Source organism: Artibeus jamaicensis, unplaced genomic scaffold (assembly GCF_021234435.1).
Source record: "Artibeus jamaicensis isolate MK-2021 breed Jamaican fruit bat unplaced genomic scaffold, CSHL_Jam_final contig_1132, whole genome shotgun sequence".
NCBI lineage: Eukaryota > Metazoa > Chordata > Mammalia > Chiroptera > Phyllostomidae > Artibeus > Artibeus jamaicensis.
This window is the reverse complement of record NW_026521221.1, coordinates 7,315,894-7,331,806: the sequence shown is the minus strand read 5'-3', so window position 1 is coordinate 7,331,806 and position 15,913 is coordinate 7,315,894.

The following is a 15,913-nucleotide window of genomic DNA, read 5'->3' as shown; positions in this document are numbered from 1 at the left end:
GAGTCCCCAGGCCCGAGGGAGGGGGAGACCAGGGCGTGCTTCCCAGCGAAACTGGTAAGTGGGTTTCCCATCCTCTCTCTGCCACGCTGTACGGATCCCTAGACCTACCTAGGGTGCCCAAGAGTGCACTCCTCAGAGCTGACAGCCAGCCCTGCCTAGTTCTTGTCTGCTTCCCCCCAAGCCCTGGCCTGGGGGTTCATAAAAACTTGGTTCTTGTGTGGTGCTGTCATTTGCCTGTCAAGGGAGACATACAACCCACAGGAGGCACTCGCCTAACACTGGTAGACCCGGAACACTACCTACCCCTTACACACAACTGGGCTAATGTGTCCAAAAGCACTTTGCAGCCACAGACCAAACAAAAGTAAGTACCGTCATTTTCCTCAGAGAATGAAATGCAAGGGGTCCCAGAAACCTAAAAATTCTCTGACCTGAGGAGGAAGGACATCACCATCAATCAAGTCATTTATGAAGCACCTAACTGGAGTTCATTATCCCGTTAGGACTCTGCCCTCCGCCCTGCATTCCTACTTGAGCTCCAGTCACCTGGGCCCAGCTTTGCCCACTTTTGGTAAACAGGAGAGGGTCGGAGCTGCGGCGGAGAGTCAGCACTGGAAGCCTCCACAGCTGGGCCCCTCCCTTTTCTTTCTCACTGGCCACTCGCAGACAGAAGAACTCAACACGTGTCCTGGGGGCTTCCAAGAGCAGGAGGCTCTGAAGCCATCCGAGGCCATAAATCACAGTGGTGTCGGACCCACGTGGACACCTGCGGCCCCGGCACCACCTAGCCTCTCCCTTCACCACCCTGGGCTCCCCCACCCCCAACTGCGCTGATGGTTTACGGTTCCTCACCCCACCGGCACCGCCACACTATCCAGAGCCCCGGGCCCGAACAGGGTCGAGGCCCAGCTTCACTCGAGCCCCCACAGCCTCCTCCCAGGGGCCTTCTGTTTCTGCTGCCCTCTCCGATTACCAGCTGCACAAAGCCCCGGGACAGGCAGAACCTGCACCTTGGCCAGAAAAGGCCAAGGTTGCCTTTCAGCCATGCCCTCAAACTGACCCCGGGCTATTGGGGCGCGACAGGGGCCCAGAAGAACCTGGGGATACATCCCGGGCCTGGGTAGCCTACTCGCCCTCCTCCCCCACACACCCCCGGGACAGCGTTCTCCTCGGGGCAAATTGCACGGCCGTGGGAGTGCGTGGGGGCCAGGCTGGCCAGGGGCGGAGGAGCGGGCCTGGTTTGGGTGGGGCGCTTAAGCCCTGAGGGGCCACGTGCGGGCAGCCGCTGCGGGGAGCGGCACAGAAGGCGGGGAGATTTGCAAACTGTTGCTGCCACATGGCTGCTCCGTTCGATCCATTCACATTGAAATGAGGCCGGCGCGTGCCTCATCTGCCGCAGGGCGCTGCCACGCGTCAGCACGGCCCGCCGCGTGCCAACTGGGGCAGTGGGGCTGGCAGGGCCTGCCAGCCGCGGGGGTGCAGCCTGGGCCTTGGGGCCAGGAGGGGTAAGGAGTCGGAGCCGAGGTACCCTAGCCACTTAGGCGCCGCAGTTCCGTGGACCTTGGCCCTGCAAGTGGGAGCAAGCCGACGAGAAAAGACCAGAACCAACGGGTTTCGGAGGGGGGTCAGGATCGATGCCGCCGCTCCCCGCAGATGCGCCCCGGCAGCGCTACTCTCCATCTGCCGCCGCTCGCACCTGCCGGTCAATAAATCGATTTTACAATTTAATGCAGCAGCTTCCCGCCAGCCTGGGACAGATGCCGCCGCAGAACCACCGCCCGCCCTCCCCCCTCCCCTCGAGGGGCGCCAGCGGTTAGGGCCGGGATTCCCGCTCGTCAAGCTGCGCCCCGCGGGGCCTCGTTCGCTTCTCTCTGGAGTCACTACAAGGAACTGCCTGCTCTGGGTCTTTCCCGAGGGACAGAATGGGTTCCCCGTAAGACAGGCCTGAGACTGGTGGAGGAGAGAGGAAATGACTTGGTGACGGCCTCCAGGACTCCATGGGGGCTTCACGTACTTGTGTGTGGTGGTGGTGGGGGGGGGGGATGTAGCGCCTGATAACATCTGAGAGCCCCTGTGAGAAGGGGGAAGGAGGGTCCGGTTCGTGGGCTCTGAGAGACACTGAGTCCTAAAGGGTCTGCAGGATGGAGTTGAGGCCTCTCCCCGCCCTCTGGCCAAGTCTGCCGCAGCAAGCAGCAGGTGGACCTGGCTCTTGGCATTTCCTAATCCTGTGGCCTTAGGCTTGTATTTTAACTATAACTCAGTACCTCAGTTTTCTCATCTTCAGAATGGGGATCATAATGATAGTGACCTGGGAGGGTGACCGAGGGACTATATCTGCTTATGGGCTTGCAGGGCCCCCGGGATATTAATTTCCTTTGTCACAGGTGACATCCTGACAGCCAGGGGCAGACTTGGAGTAGAGGGGAGGTCTTGGACAGCATGAGTTCCAGGGGGAAGAGAAGGAAAAAAGATAGCTGAAGATAGTCACAAGGGATAAGCCAAGAGGAGCAAATGGTGAGAGAGGGAGAGAGAAGCCAGGTGGAGCATGGGAAGGAGATGGATCTTGTGGAAAACCTCAAATACGAGGGCCTTTTGTGGGGAGAGAACCTTCCCTGGGGTTGGAGAAGGCAAGAACCACAGTGCGGAGCTAGCCTAGGCCCTCAGGCTCCAGGGAACATTGACAGATTCTCTACCGGAGGGAGAACAATGGAGCTCTAAGAACTGGGTTCAGAGAAGCAATAAAGGTTTAAAAGGATCTAAGCATAGGCTGCAAATCAAAGGGTCACCAGTTCGATTCCCAGTCAGGGCACATACCTGGCTTGTGAACCAGGTCCCCAGTGGGGGCCACATGAGAGGTAATCACACATTGATGTTTCTCTCCCTCTCTTTCTTCCTCCCTCCCCGTATCTCTAAAAATAAATAAATAAAATCTTTTTTTAAAAAAAGGTTTAAAAGAATCAATTGCCCACGGGTTTGGCCTTCCAAAGATAACGCTCTGACCAGGGCCAAGTGTAGGTCTCAAGCTGATATCTCTCCTCCTTCATGGTGCTGTTTCAGAGCAGAGGTGGGTGGGGGAAGAAGACAACTTCTGGACTGTTCTGGTCCTTCAGGCTCCTGGCAGCTCAGGGGTCTCAGTCCTCCCCAGGTCACCAAGAGATCACACAGATTGGACTGGACTGTCCACTGGCTGATGGCTCATGACTGATGGCCCAAATGTCCCCAGGAAAGGAAGTCCGAGTGGGTGGGAACATTGTGCAGGAGTCAGCGTGCCTCCTCTGGCTCCTTTTGAGACCCAGAAGGTCTCCTACCTTCTCTCCCCTAGGTTCCCAGGAGCCTGGAGGCCTGGGCCGGCTCCATCCTCTGATTCCTTTGCCTTCTCCAAACCCCAGCACAGTTACCAGGTGGTAACTGGTGTGGGCTGGGCCCTGCCTTCCTTAGTGAGAACAGCTTTGGCCTGCAAAGACAGTGGGCCCGAGAGAGGAGAGGCTGAGGACCTCTAATCCAAGAAGCCCCTTTAACTGTGTAGGAAGGAAGCTCTCCCCAGGCCTCCTGTGTGCTGATCAGGAGGAAAGGAGAGAGAGGAGGGGCAGGGTGGAGACCTGCTGGCTGGAGGCAAGGACCCTCACTGGTGGTGACCTGGTAACTGTCCCAGCTTCATTTACCAAACCAAGGGGATGCCTGGAAAGCTAGGGCCAGGAGCCATGCAGAGGGTATTTCCAGCCACAGAGGAGTCCAGGGTTTAGGGCAGCCTCCACAGCAACTTTCCCAGAGCCCCTGGCTTCCCCTTCCCTAGCTCTTTCCTGTCCCCACCCTAGCCAGTGAGCAGGGAGGCTCAGGGGAAGGGAGGGAGTGTTCAGGGTGGCCTCCGCAGGGAGACCCTCAGGTTCAGGCCTTGCCCCAGCCTGCCCTTGCCTCCAGCCCAGATGCCTCAGGGCACAGAGAACTCTGACGGGGGCTTGCTGGGCCAGAGGACAGAGGGCACAAGGGGAGGCGCTGCTGAGAAAGAACTTTCTGCCAACTTGTGCTGAAGGACAGGGCATAGGTGAGTGTGGGAGCAGAGCCTGAGTTGAAAGCAAAGGTTCAGGCACCCCCTCAGCCCCAGATCTTGGATTAGCTTCCCTGCCCAAAGGCTTTTCTCCCCCTGTAGAGGCCTCTTCACGCATTCATCCTCTACCCTGGCCGTGCTAGCCTCCCTGCTCCTCCCTCTGGCGCCCTCCCCACTGTGAGCTCACCTGCCCCTTAAACCTCTCGGGAAGCTCTCTCCAGCCCCACTGTCCCCCTCAGCCCTCCCTTCCCCTCTTCTGGAAGCATCCAGGCCAAACATTGTCCCCGATCCCGTGGGGTCCCTGGGTCCTTGTGTAGCCTCCACTTTCTGCACCTGAGCTACTCATCTCCTGGAAGAAACTCTGACCTCTCCTCACTTCTTCACAGAACCTCTGATCTCTAATCCCTGATGCCACCCAGGACTTGAAGGGAGAAGAGATAGGGGATGGGGTCACACCTCTCCCTCTTTGCAGGTCTGGGAACCTGGGAGTGGGGGTTGTTACTAGACGGGCCGAGGTTCCCTGCAGCCTCCCTGGAAGGAAGGGGTCAGGCCTGAACCAGGAAGTGCTGTTTCACATACTCTCCTACACACAGAGAGGAACCAGGGACAGGTGCCAAATCTGTGAACAGCTGCCTGAACAAGCAGGTCGCTGTTCCCTGGAGAAGGCTGGGGAGGAATCTGACTGCCTTGGTCAAGTAGGTAATGGGTCTTAAGCAGAGGACAGTGACCAGCTGTCTCCTTCTCCCACCACAGTCAGAACGAGAGGAAACAGCCTTCGACTGCGGCAGGAAGGATTTAGGTTAGATGTACGGGAGAACTTCCTGTGACCGTGTGTCTACACTCTGTATCCCAGTCGTTAATCCAGGTTGAACTCTCCCCTGGAGTCGATGAGAATCTCATGTTGATGCTTGCTAATGAGTAACTCACCTTGCCTGCGTTTATCAAAGAACTTCCAACCCAGAGAATTCTCCTTGTGTCTAGACTGTCCCCGGGTAAGAAGTGCAGGGAGACCTGGGAGGAACTAATACCTAGACTGCCTCTCAGCCCCGAGGAGGTTTTTGGGCAGTGCTAGGCCTCTGTGAGCTAATGCCACTTCACCACTCTGGCCCTCGGCAGTCTGGCTGCCACTCTCATGAAAACCAGCCCCACGGATCTGTCCAGCCCAGAATAAATTTCAGAGCAGCGGTGAACACTCAGGGTCTCCAACATCAGGACTTACAGTAACAGCCTCAGCTAACTCTACACACTTAGAAACAGAGAGGCTTTCAACCCTCTCATGCACCCACTCGTGCCGGTGTCCCGAGTCCTGCCTGGGCCTCGTGAGTGCCCCTGCTGTCAGACCTGCTCTGCAGAGATCCCCGTGCTGTCCCGTGGCCACCGCCCTTCTCTCCTGCTTCCCCTTCTCTCCTATGCGGCCTAACCCCCTACCTCCACTACCGCGGCCCCCTCGGAGTAAGAAGAAAGCTGGGGAGAGCTGGGAGAAATCCACTAGACTGCCATCAAAAGGAGAGAATGCAGGCAAAAGACATGTTCCCTCAGGGCATGGTTAGTTTTTCTGGGGCCCGTACATGCCCGCGCACATAGATGGAGTCTGGGCCCATCAGTTCACCAGTGGTGGGTGAGGTCTGCCACGTGCCTGGTACTGGGCTAAGGCCAGTGAGACCACAGAGAACATCGAACACAACTCCTGACGCCCACGGGACTGGGCCCTCAAGGGTCAAATGAGACTCTGTGGGGGGGATTGAACTGGACCTGAAAAATAGAGCAGAACTTAGATAAGGAGGAAAGAAGGGGTTCCTGGCAGGAGAAACGGGGAGCAGAACATGATCAGAGTAGAAATGAGGAAGGCACAGCTGGAGCAGCCCTCACACGCAGAGGGGGCAGGCGTGAGGTCCAACAGTTCAAGTGCGGAGATCTGCCGGGTGCATGAGTCCAGACCCGACTGAGTGGCCTGAGGGAATCTTTAGGGTTTCAAGCACAGCAGGGCGCTCAACCACCATCTGGCAGTGGTGTGCAGGGCGCTCCGGCGCAGGGAAGAACAGAGGGAAAGACAAGGGCAGCTAGGAGCATCTGTGGCTGGTGGCCAGGTGCGTACCTGGGCCTGGGTGTCTCTGAGATGGCTGGGCACTTGAGAGTGCCGGAGCCCCGATGATGGCCTGCCGGGACTGGCACTGCACTCTGCTTGCCGGCAGCTGCTCTTCCCCCTCATGCCTCGATTTCCAGAGAAAGCCCTGCATAAATGACCAGCATCAGGGCTGCCCTGGCTCCTACACTGGGAGTGGGGGCTGCCTTGGCCATGTTACTCTCCCATCCAACCTTCCCCTCTTTTCTCTCAAAGGCCTTGGCCCTGCCTGGCAGCCCAGACTTGCTTGGAAGAGGATGAAGGGTTGAATTGGGCCTGGGTTTATGCAACCTCAGTTCTGGAACCCACAAAGGGAGTCCAGAGGTGTCTGCAGAAAATGAGCTAGGGCCCTACATCTAGAAGCTGAGGATGAGATGAGCTCTTGAGGGCACTTACATTAGACCAATCCCATATTCCATAGTCAACGCCTTGAATACCTCCAGGGACAGGACCCTCACCCCCTCCAAAGGCTGATCCCTGCTATTGAGATGGTTCTAGTTGTAGAAAGTGCATCCTCTTGTTGATCCGAAAGTCCTGCTCTGGCCAGAGTGGACTGATGGTATGGGAGAACTTGGTCTGGCCTGGGCCTCACTGAGGGGCTTCTGGAATGCCCCTGCCAGAGGGAGGGTCCACCAGCATCCAAGGTCTAAGTCCTGTGGGCCTCCCCTGCTGTGCCTGCTTGGCACCCTGGGCTGGGGCAGTTTAAGCGTGAGAAGCACAGGTCCATTTCCAGCTCAGAGCTGGTGGGTGGAACAGCCAGGGCGAGGCCACCAGGGTGAGGCCAGCCCTGGGCAGCCCTTCTCAGCCTCACTGGGGAGTCCAGACTCCGGTCAGCCTGTCAAAAGGACCAACCCTCCCCAAGCTGAGATCATCGCCCTCCAGCCTCCATGGCAGCCCCCACCCCCAGCTGAGCTCACTGCCCCGGTCCTCTGGGGGACATTGTTGTCTCCCAGCCCCTCCCCCGGGCTCAATGAGCTGTTTGTTGGCATGTCCGGCTAGGGCAAGGGGAGGGCGGGCACACTAGGTCCTCACACAATGGGGATTCCGTCCATTCTGAGGTGGCTGCGGGAACCAGGCTGGCTTTGTCCCTGGGACCCTCATTCCCACCATTTAGCAGAGCCGGAACTCCAGGCGGAAGGCCCCGTATAAGAACAACAATGTCGTCACCCCGTCTGTGGGGGAGGGCGCTGCAGGCCAGGCCTCCTGGGGCCCAGGGGACGCACAGTCTGGGGCAGTCTGAGGGGCACTTGGGACAAGTCCTAGGGCTGAGGCTTTGCCTCCAATCTGAGGGAGACTCAGGAAGCAGATGGGCGCCCCCCCACCCCACACCACCTGGCCTGCCAGTCCATCTGCAGCCTGCACCAAGCGTTGGAAGGGGGCTCCCTGGCATCCCCAGCTATGCTCAGCGACTCCAATTGCAAAGATGAGCCCTAAGGTGCAGAAGGAATGGGTGCATCCGGTAAGCCCTGTTGGACAGTGTGCCATAGAGGGACTGAGTTAGGGGCAGCTTGACTTGCATGCCTTTCTTCATTCAACTTGGGCAAAAGTCTTTGCTCAGAGCTGGGCTCAGGTCTGTTTCTGGGCCTCTGGCCCAGCCAGCTTGCCCCTTCGGAAGTAGCACTGGCCTCTTAGACAACAAGTATTTATTTTCCAGGGCGGAGGGCGGGGTGGGGGAGGCGGGGTAAGCAAGACGTCATGGCGTTTCCCTCCTGCCTGGTATTGCAGTGGTTCTCACAGTCTGGGCACTGGTGACATCACCAGCCTTTCCTCTTCAGCCCCGGCCTCCTTACCTCCTCCTCCCCTTCACCCCACGCACTGACCAGGCCATACAGCTCCAAAGCTCCTGCTTCCGGTGCAGGCACCTCTGAGCGGGCTCTCCTGAGGGCAACGAGAGCAGCCAGGAAGTTCTGGACAGCCCCTCGTCACTGGTTACTGCCCTTGGCATTCAGGCCGAGCCTAGAGATAGCCCCTCTGTGCTCACTCTCACCAGAGTCGTCGGTATCCCCCCGGCCCACTCCTAGTGCCATGCGGGCCCTTTAAGGGTCTTGGGAAGCCAGAACAACAGGAAATCCAAACGGCCTCATTAGGCAGCTCGGAGCTCAGCACAGTAATTAGTGCCCTGAAAACAAAACAAGGAAAAGCAGGTGGTGGTTCCCCCCCTCCATCTTGGCTGCCCCCGGCATGGCCTGTTAGTACCCAGAGCTAGGCAGCTGGGATCTGGGCCCCTCCCTTCTAAGCCCCCTCGCCCCAAGCTCCTGAAGCCTGCTGCCCACTGCCCAGGCCAAGGGTCAGAGTCTAAGCTTCTGGGGAGCGGGCAGTAGATTCTCAGCCAACTGTTTTCCCCTCGGGAGACTGAAGCCCTGGGGACGTGCGCCGGGGCTTCCCCTCTCCTGCAGCCAGGTGGCTACTTGTCCATAGCATGTTCCACCTGTTTGAGAAATGCCGTACTGGGGGCTGGGAGCTGAGTCGGGCTTCTCCAGAGGCAAGGGGGAGACCCCTGGGAGTCCCAGGCCACGAAGGCTCCCTTAGGAGAGGAGAAAAGCCTACTTTTGGTCCTGCCTCTCAGGTCTCTGATGATTCTCCAGGTGGACCAGACTGCTTGGGCAAAGGAGGTGGTAACCCACAGGCCCTCAGGTCAGATCCGGGGGACTTGCAAGCCCTTCATTTGGTAAGAGCCTGGCTGGGAGCAAAAAAGGAACCCTAGTGAGTTCTCGTCTGCCAGGCTGCAGGCCTGACCCCTGAGATAGCTATCTTTATTTGTTCTGTTAGAGAGGGACATACTATGCTCTACTTAAGAAACAAACATTCAGTCAATAAACGTTTATGCAGTGGTTGTAATTATCCCTACACTGTGCTGATGGGAACTTCTGGGAATGTTTTGAGGACTACAAATGGTACTACACCTTGTTACCCTGTGATAGCTTCTGACGGCTCCTCCCTCCATCTTGAGAAGGTTTTGAGAGGGGAGACTGTGGCTCTTTCCATGCGCATATCCCCCCAAAGACCTAGCACTTAGGTGACTGGTACATGCATATAAACAATCAAAAATGGCCCTGGCTGGTGTGGCTCAATGGATTGTGTGCCAGCCTGTGAACCAGAGGGTCTCTGGTTCAAGTCTCAGTCAGGGCACAGGCCTGGCTTGCTGGCCAGGTCCCTAGTAGGGGGCACACAAGAGGCAACCACACATTGATGTGCCTCTCCCCCTCTTTCTCCCTCCCTTCCCCCCGTCTAAAAATAAATAAAATTTAAAAAATAAACAACATTTTGAACCACGGACAGTCCCTGACTTCAAAGTGGTTACCATGGAAGCCCAGTGTTCAGTAAAGCACAGCAGTGGCACCACGGTAAGGCCCTCTGACCCTTGAAGAAAATCACAAGCTCCGTGCTCAGAGCCCAGACCATCCCCAGGGCCCTAGGTTTTGTGCACGGCAAGGGCTGAGGGCAGTGTGGGGGAAGGGACCTCGGCCCCCCTGAGAATAAAGCTGAATAAAGCTGGTCTGGCAAGGACACTGGGGTGTGGGGAGGAGCTGCGCTGGGCTTGCCTGGAATGGGGGGGGGGTGTGGAGCAGGACAGCTGGACGGGCTGGGTGTGGATGGTGGCCAGCTTATGGCCAGTGAATGGGACTATAATTAAGCTGTGGGTAGGTTTCTGGTCACACTCCTGTTGGCTGAGAACAAAGGCCCCAGGCATCATTGCCCAGGGAAGGAGCAGAGGGAAGGGGCGGGGTAACCCAGAACCTGCTACTGGGTTGGGCAGCTGGCCTCCAGCTGGGCAGAGAACTCTGCAGGCACCTCTGGCAGACACCGGCTAGGTGACAATTTCTGAGGGGCTCCAATCTGGAATTGAGGGGCTAGGACTGAGGGTAGAGGTGAAGGGGACCAGCCAGCAAGTCACCAAAGGGTCATGGGGTCACACGGCAGGGTCGTCAGCCCTTACTACACACCAAAATCACTTGAGCAGCTCCCTAGAGATTCTGATATAACTGGTCTGAGGTGAGGCCTGGGAGGGACTAAGAGCTCCCTAAGTGGCCCAGTGTGCAACCACTCAAGACCCTGCTGCTGGCAGGGAGCTCAGGACCCTAATTTAAATGCCTGCCCCTCCCCCGAGCCCACAATGCTCAGAGGCCACACCCACCGGATCAAATAGCACAAGTGCTCTGGGCAGAGAGGGAAATGGGCACCGGAGTCTCCGAGGCCTGGAGGTGGGGACTTTGGAGAAGCCCGCTTGACCCCCCGCCCCCTAGTGGAAAGTTACCCAGGGAAGCAGCTGTGGGCAGACAAGGCCAGAAGTCTGGAGGAGGGGTGCCCATGGGGAACAGCACCCGGGGGAGCAGGCTGGGGACCAAGAGGGTGGAGCGGTGGGCTCAGAGCACCTGAGCTAAGGGGGCCTGCTCCCGCCCAGGGACGTGTGCAGGTCCTGAATCATTTCCCGGATATAGCTTAACAGCCCAGACTTCAAGGTTTTGGGGGGGAAATCTTTTTTCCAAGTTCCTCGATCTGCCATCCCCCTCCCCCGCTGGCCGGATAGGCCTGGACCAGTGTCCTCTCTCTGCTCCCCCTCAGCCTCCCAGCTCGGGCTTCTCCACTGAGCTTGCTGGACATTGTTTCCCGCCTCAGGAAGTCTCTGATGCCCTGCGCTGGATTTTGTTTTCCTTGTTATCGGGACAACTAATATTTTTTCCTGTGCGGAAAAAAAAGAGATTTTCCCAAGCAGATTACAGCTGTCAGTGAAGGGGGAGGGGCTGGAGGTTGAGCCCTCTGTTCACCCTCCCCTTCTGCCACTCACATGGCTGAGCTTTCAGATGAGGGAGGAAGTCCTGGCCTCTCAGGCGGCTGGAGCAGGGAGCAACTCTGGCCTTGCCAGGAAAGACCCCTGTCCCCTGCCTGTGGGGCCCCTGCTCCCTGTTAGCAGGTTGACCCACTGGCTGGGCCACCTTCCCGAGGACAGGGAGAGGGTCCTGGCCTTGCCTCCCCTCCAGTGGACAGGGGCAGAAAGGGCAGGCTGCCCCACAGTTGCAGAGTGGCAGAACGTGAAGAGAGACACCCTGGGAAGGGTGGGAACAAACAAGAGCCCCGGCTGTGCCAGACCGTGTGACTTTAGGCAATTCCCGCACCTCCCCATGCCTTGGACTCCTCACCTCCAGGTGGGGAATGTCTGGATACTAGGCTCACCTACCTGAATGGGTGTGTGGCGAAGACACAGATGAGAGCAAGTATCTGATTCAATGTCAAGAATTCTTATGACCCAGGTCACAAAGGTTAATCACAGGTGTCTGTGTGACCGGCCTGAGGTTCCCACAACCAGCAGACCAGAAAACAGAGGCTGTCACCGAGCTGATTCTGTTTGAATGGCACACCCACGCACCCAGGCACTCGTGTAACACATGAAACACACACAGACAGAGGCCTATGCCTTCCTCCTTGACAGACAAGCCTGAGATTTCTGCCCCAGGGCTGCGGCTCCAGGGGGCGGCCGCCGGGCCTGCAGGGGGAGCGCTGCAGCCCAAACACACTGCGGCAGCGGGGTCCCTCCTAACAGGACCAGGTTTCTTGTCAGGTTGACGACAACAGCAAATAGTATGGTTCAGGTGTGGGTTACTCAGCTGTTTGTGGTGTGCAGTGTATTAAGAAAACCAGGCCCTGCCTGCGGAGCTCAGTCGGTTAGAGTGTCATCCCAATACGCCAAGGGTGCAGGTTTGAACCCCGGTCAGGGCACAGACGAGAATCAAACGGTGAATGCATCAATAAGTGGAACAACAAATCCATGTTCCTCTCCTCCTCTCTCTCTCTCTAAAATAAATAAAAGATAAACAAACCAGCCCCGCCCCCACGCCCTGCACCCTGCCGTGAGGTGAGCGGTCTGCTCTGCGAGGGGCTCTCCCCCCTCGTCTGTGATCGGCTTCTCGAGGGCTGTGTGTGGAAGTGAGCGTGGTCATCTGTGGGGGAGGAGGGGAAGATTTCCACTTAGACTTATTTTTTTAATAAAAATAAATTAAACTTTAATATTTAATTTTTGACTATTGTGCAAAATCTATACATAAATATTCATAATGAAAAATGTTTGGAGACCACCACCCTGGGAGGTTAGTGAGGGCTTTATATACTATTAGAAGCCGGTTCAGATAGGGTGCTGGGTGAGGGAGGGGAGCGTGGAGTCGGGGTGCAGAACCATTCAGGCCCAGACTACAAAACACCACCAGCAGCGTAGACCGTGGCGACCACCACTGACCTCAGACCGCCTCCCACCCCACGTCCTCCCTTCTCCCTGCCCACCCTCGGACCTGCTCGTGTGACCCCAAGTGGGTTCTAGGATCTTTGGCTGCCATGCTTCCTGCAAGGGAGAGAGTGGTCCTGTGTGACACTCCCTTCACCCTCGGGCTGGCTGCATTGTGGCCAGGGTCCCAGCAGCTGCCATGCATGCTGTGTCACCCCCAGGAGAAAAGTCCCTGGCGGGAGGCGGCCCTCTGCCGGGAGGCTGTTTCCTCAACTGGCCAAGGTAAGAAGTGGGGGATTTCCAGCCCTGTCCACTGTGCTAACTTCAGTCCTGGGGCTCCTCTCCTTTCTAATGTGGCGCAGGACCGGGTGGGGACAGCAACTCCAGAGTTAGACCCGAGAGTTGGCAAGGGAACGTGTGGACTTCAGAGTCCGCTAAGTACACAAGCCTCCGGCCGTTACCCTGTGTTCTGGAGGGAGCCGAGCCGCGGGCAGAACCACATGGCTGCGCCTGGGGCCGACAGGGACCCAGCCCTGGAAGACCCCGGCAGGCATCCTGGTGAGGAGCAGGGCTGGAAATCCAGAGCCACACTTACTCATGGGTCTGTGGGGAATGACTCAAATCGATGAATGCCCCTGCCTAATCCTGGTCTGCTCTGGTTCTGGTGAATGGCAGGTCTAAATCTTAGTCTTTGAGGCCCTCCTAACCGGCTGGCACTTGCAAGAACCCTGGAAAGTCAAAGGAGCCAATGTGGGCCCTTGGGGGTGGAGAGCCAAAGAGCCTCACAACTCAGACGTCTTGTCCTGAATCCTTGACCCAGGGAAGGAGAGCCATACCCTAAGAGCATTCTTCGTATTCCTGCACTGTGGTCAGCTGGGCAGGGAGGGCAGGTGCAGTCCCAGAGGCTGAGTGGAAGGAAAGGTTGACAGTTGTGGTGACCTGAGAATGGTGGTACACACGTGTCCCAGCTCCAATGTCAGTGCCCTCGGGCCCAGGCACGGGCTTAGGAAACAGCCAGTGTGTTCGCTGTGTACACATGTGCTTTTGCATATGTACACATGCTCCTAGGCTGGTATGATGGGGGCATGCCAGGTGGAGGGATTCACGCAAGGTCCCCGAGCAGGAGAGAACCCGATGGGTAAAATAATACATTCAGCCACCATCAGTGCGGGCTAGCCACACGCGTGATACCTCCCTGCTGCGTTATCACCAATCTGTACAGCAACAAACCAGTCCCCTGAGGGCCGTGTTATCTCTGTTTTACAAAGCGATAAGCTGAGTCAAGTGTAGAAAAGTTAAATTCTCAGCCTGAGGCCACATAGTGACCTAGTAAATCTAGGTCATGATTTGAACCCAGGTCAGTCTAAGGCCATGCCGTGGATCCCTCTAGCAGGTTCCCCTTCAGCATGGTCCCCAGTTACGATCCATCTGCTCCTCGTCTCCGAAAGCCTCGCTGCCCTGGTCTGAGGTGACAGGCCTTTCTCCTCCTTTACTCCTTCCCCTCCAGTCCAGGTGGCAAAGCAGAGCCTGTCCAAGGCCACACGCAGCCCAGGACACCGTGCCCAGACCTTCTCACATGGAGCCAGTCCCCACTCCAGAGAGGGTCTGGCTGGCCCTGGGCAGGATCAGCTAAGGCTGAGCTGGGGCAGCTGTTTACAGTAAACAGAAAGCTCCTGAGGAAGGAAGGAGGGGGAGGGCCTGGGGTCGTCATGGAGACAGGAACGAGCACTGGGCCTCAGCCCTCATCCACAGCTTGTACAAGGTCCCAAGGAAGGTCTGGACCACAAATGCAGGAGCGGACAGGCAGGGCCTCAGAGCGATGCCCCCTGAGGACACTGCCCCCCATCATGTATCGCTACTTATTACTAACAGTAACAACTACTGTTTATTAAGTTCCACAGCACACAGGGCCCTAGGCCCTGAAGAATATGTTTTCTTATTTAACCCTAACAACGACCAGTCTCTAGTTAATAGATGAGAAAACTGAGTTTCAGAAAGATTAGGCCATTTGTCAAAGCCACATAGCTTGTAAGTGACAGAGTAAAAATTTTGAATCAAAAAAGTCTTTTTACCAAGGCAGGTAGGACATAAACCAGCTGGTGAAGCTGTGTCCCTCGGCTAATGGGGAAACTGAGTCCCTTGGGCACCAAGGGGAGTTTCCTAGGCTTCCGGCCTTAGTCAAAGAGATTGCTGGGGACAGAACCCATGTGTTCCAGTCCTAACCACTAGACCACACGGCTTCTCCATGGCTTCGGCTGGGAAGGTCCAAAGAGAAACTCCCTTTCCAGCCCCAGCGTAGAGTGTAGACTCTTCCCCAGCTGGCGGGCCGAGCCCGTGGAGGCCAGGCTGGGCCAGGTTGCTGTGGGGGATGCCGGGGGGGTTTCTGCCCACACATATGGTTTCCAGATTCCAAGGGATGAAAAGGAGGCCCTTAGGGCGGAAATGGGGGATGTGCGATGACAAATTTAGACTGATTACTTAAAAAAAAAAAAAAAGGCCAAGAAACCCTAAAAAATAAAAGCAAAAATTCCGCTAGAAAACCAAAGGGAATTATTTGATTGTGAAACTGATTGTCGTGAGGTGCGGCACGGCTTAGTGCGGAACACTGTCGAGGGCTCTTCAGACTTCGACTGCTCAGTCTGGCGGGAGAGAAGGAAGCCCTGTCTGCTGTCCCCGGTCTACCGGCTGGGCTTTGGGACAAGGACAGAGTCTGGCGGGGCACCTGGGAGAATGTCTGGGTGTTCAGGAACACTCATTGCAGGCGGGGGAGGCTTCCGGTAAGGCTTGGGTCCTTCAGACAATTAGACTCCAAGGGTCCTGCTGGCCTGTGGCCAAGGGTCCCCATGGGCTCAAGTAGGGAGCTGCCCCAGGCAAGGCTTCAGCTGGTCTGTCCCCAAGAGCATGTGAAAGGGGTTTGGGGTGCCTCCGAGTCTCAGCCTTAAAGGAGAATGGCCAGGAACAGAAGGTAAAAGAGAGGACAGTTGCCTGGAATTCTGGCCTGTAGTAGGCCTGAGGGGTCAAAGGTCAAGGGGGGAACAAGAGGGACTTCCTGAGGCTCCCAGGGGAGTGCCAACTAGCCCGTCAGCCAGCCTGTTGTGCAAGCTCTGGGCTGGACAGTGAGTGAGGGCAGGCTGGCAGAGGAGCCGTGCTCAGCCTCCTCAGCCCATCCCCTGCGTCCCCTGCGTCCCCTGCAGCCGGAGCAGCACCCTCTCCCCCAGGAAACAGCACCCGTCCCCCAAGGGAGCAGCACTCCGGCCCCACCTCAGTGTCCATATTCTATCTGCCCGAGGGCTTCATCTGTCATACTCATCCTGAGTCTCTTTCCCCTGGAATCACCACCTTTGAAGAAACCAGAAAAACCTTTTCAAGCGAGCCTCTTTCTTGCAATTTCAACCTGATTCTCAAAGAGATCAGAGGGGTTTCTGAGGGAAGAGCCACGAGAGGGCTCACAGGGTGCCGGCCCTAGAGGAATGAGGCACAGAGTCCAAGAGAGGAGAAAGCACGCCAACGGGGATGGCTCAGGCGCCAGGTC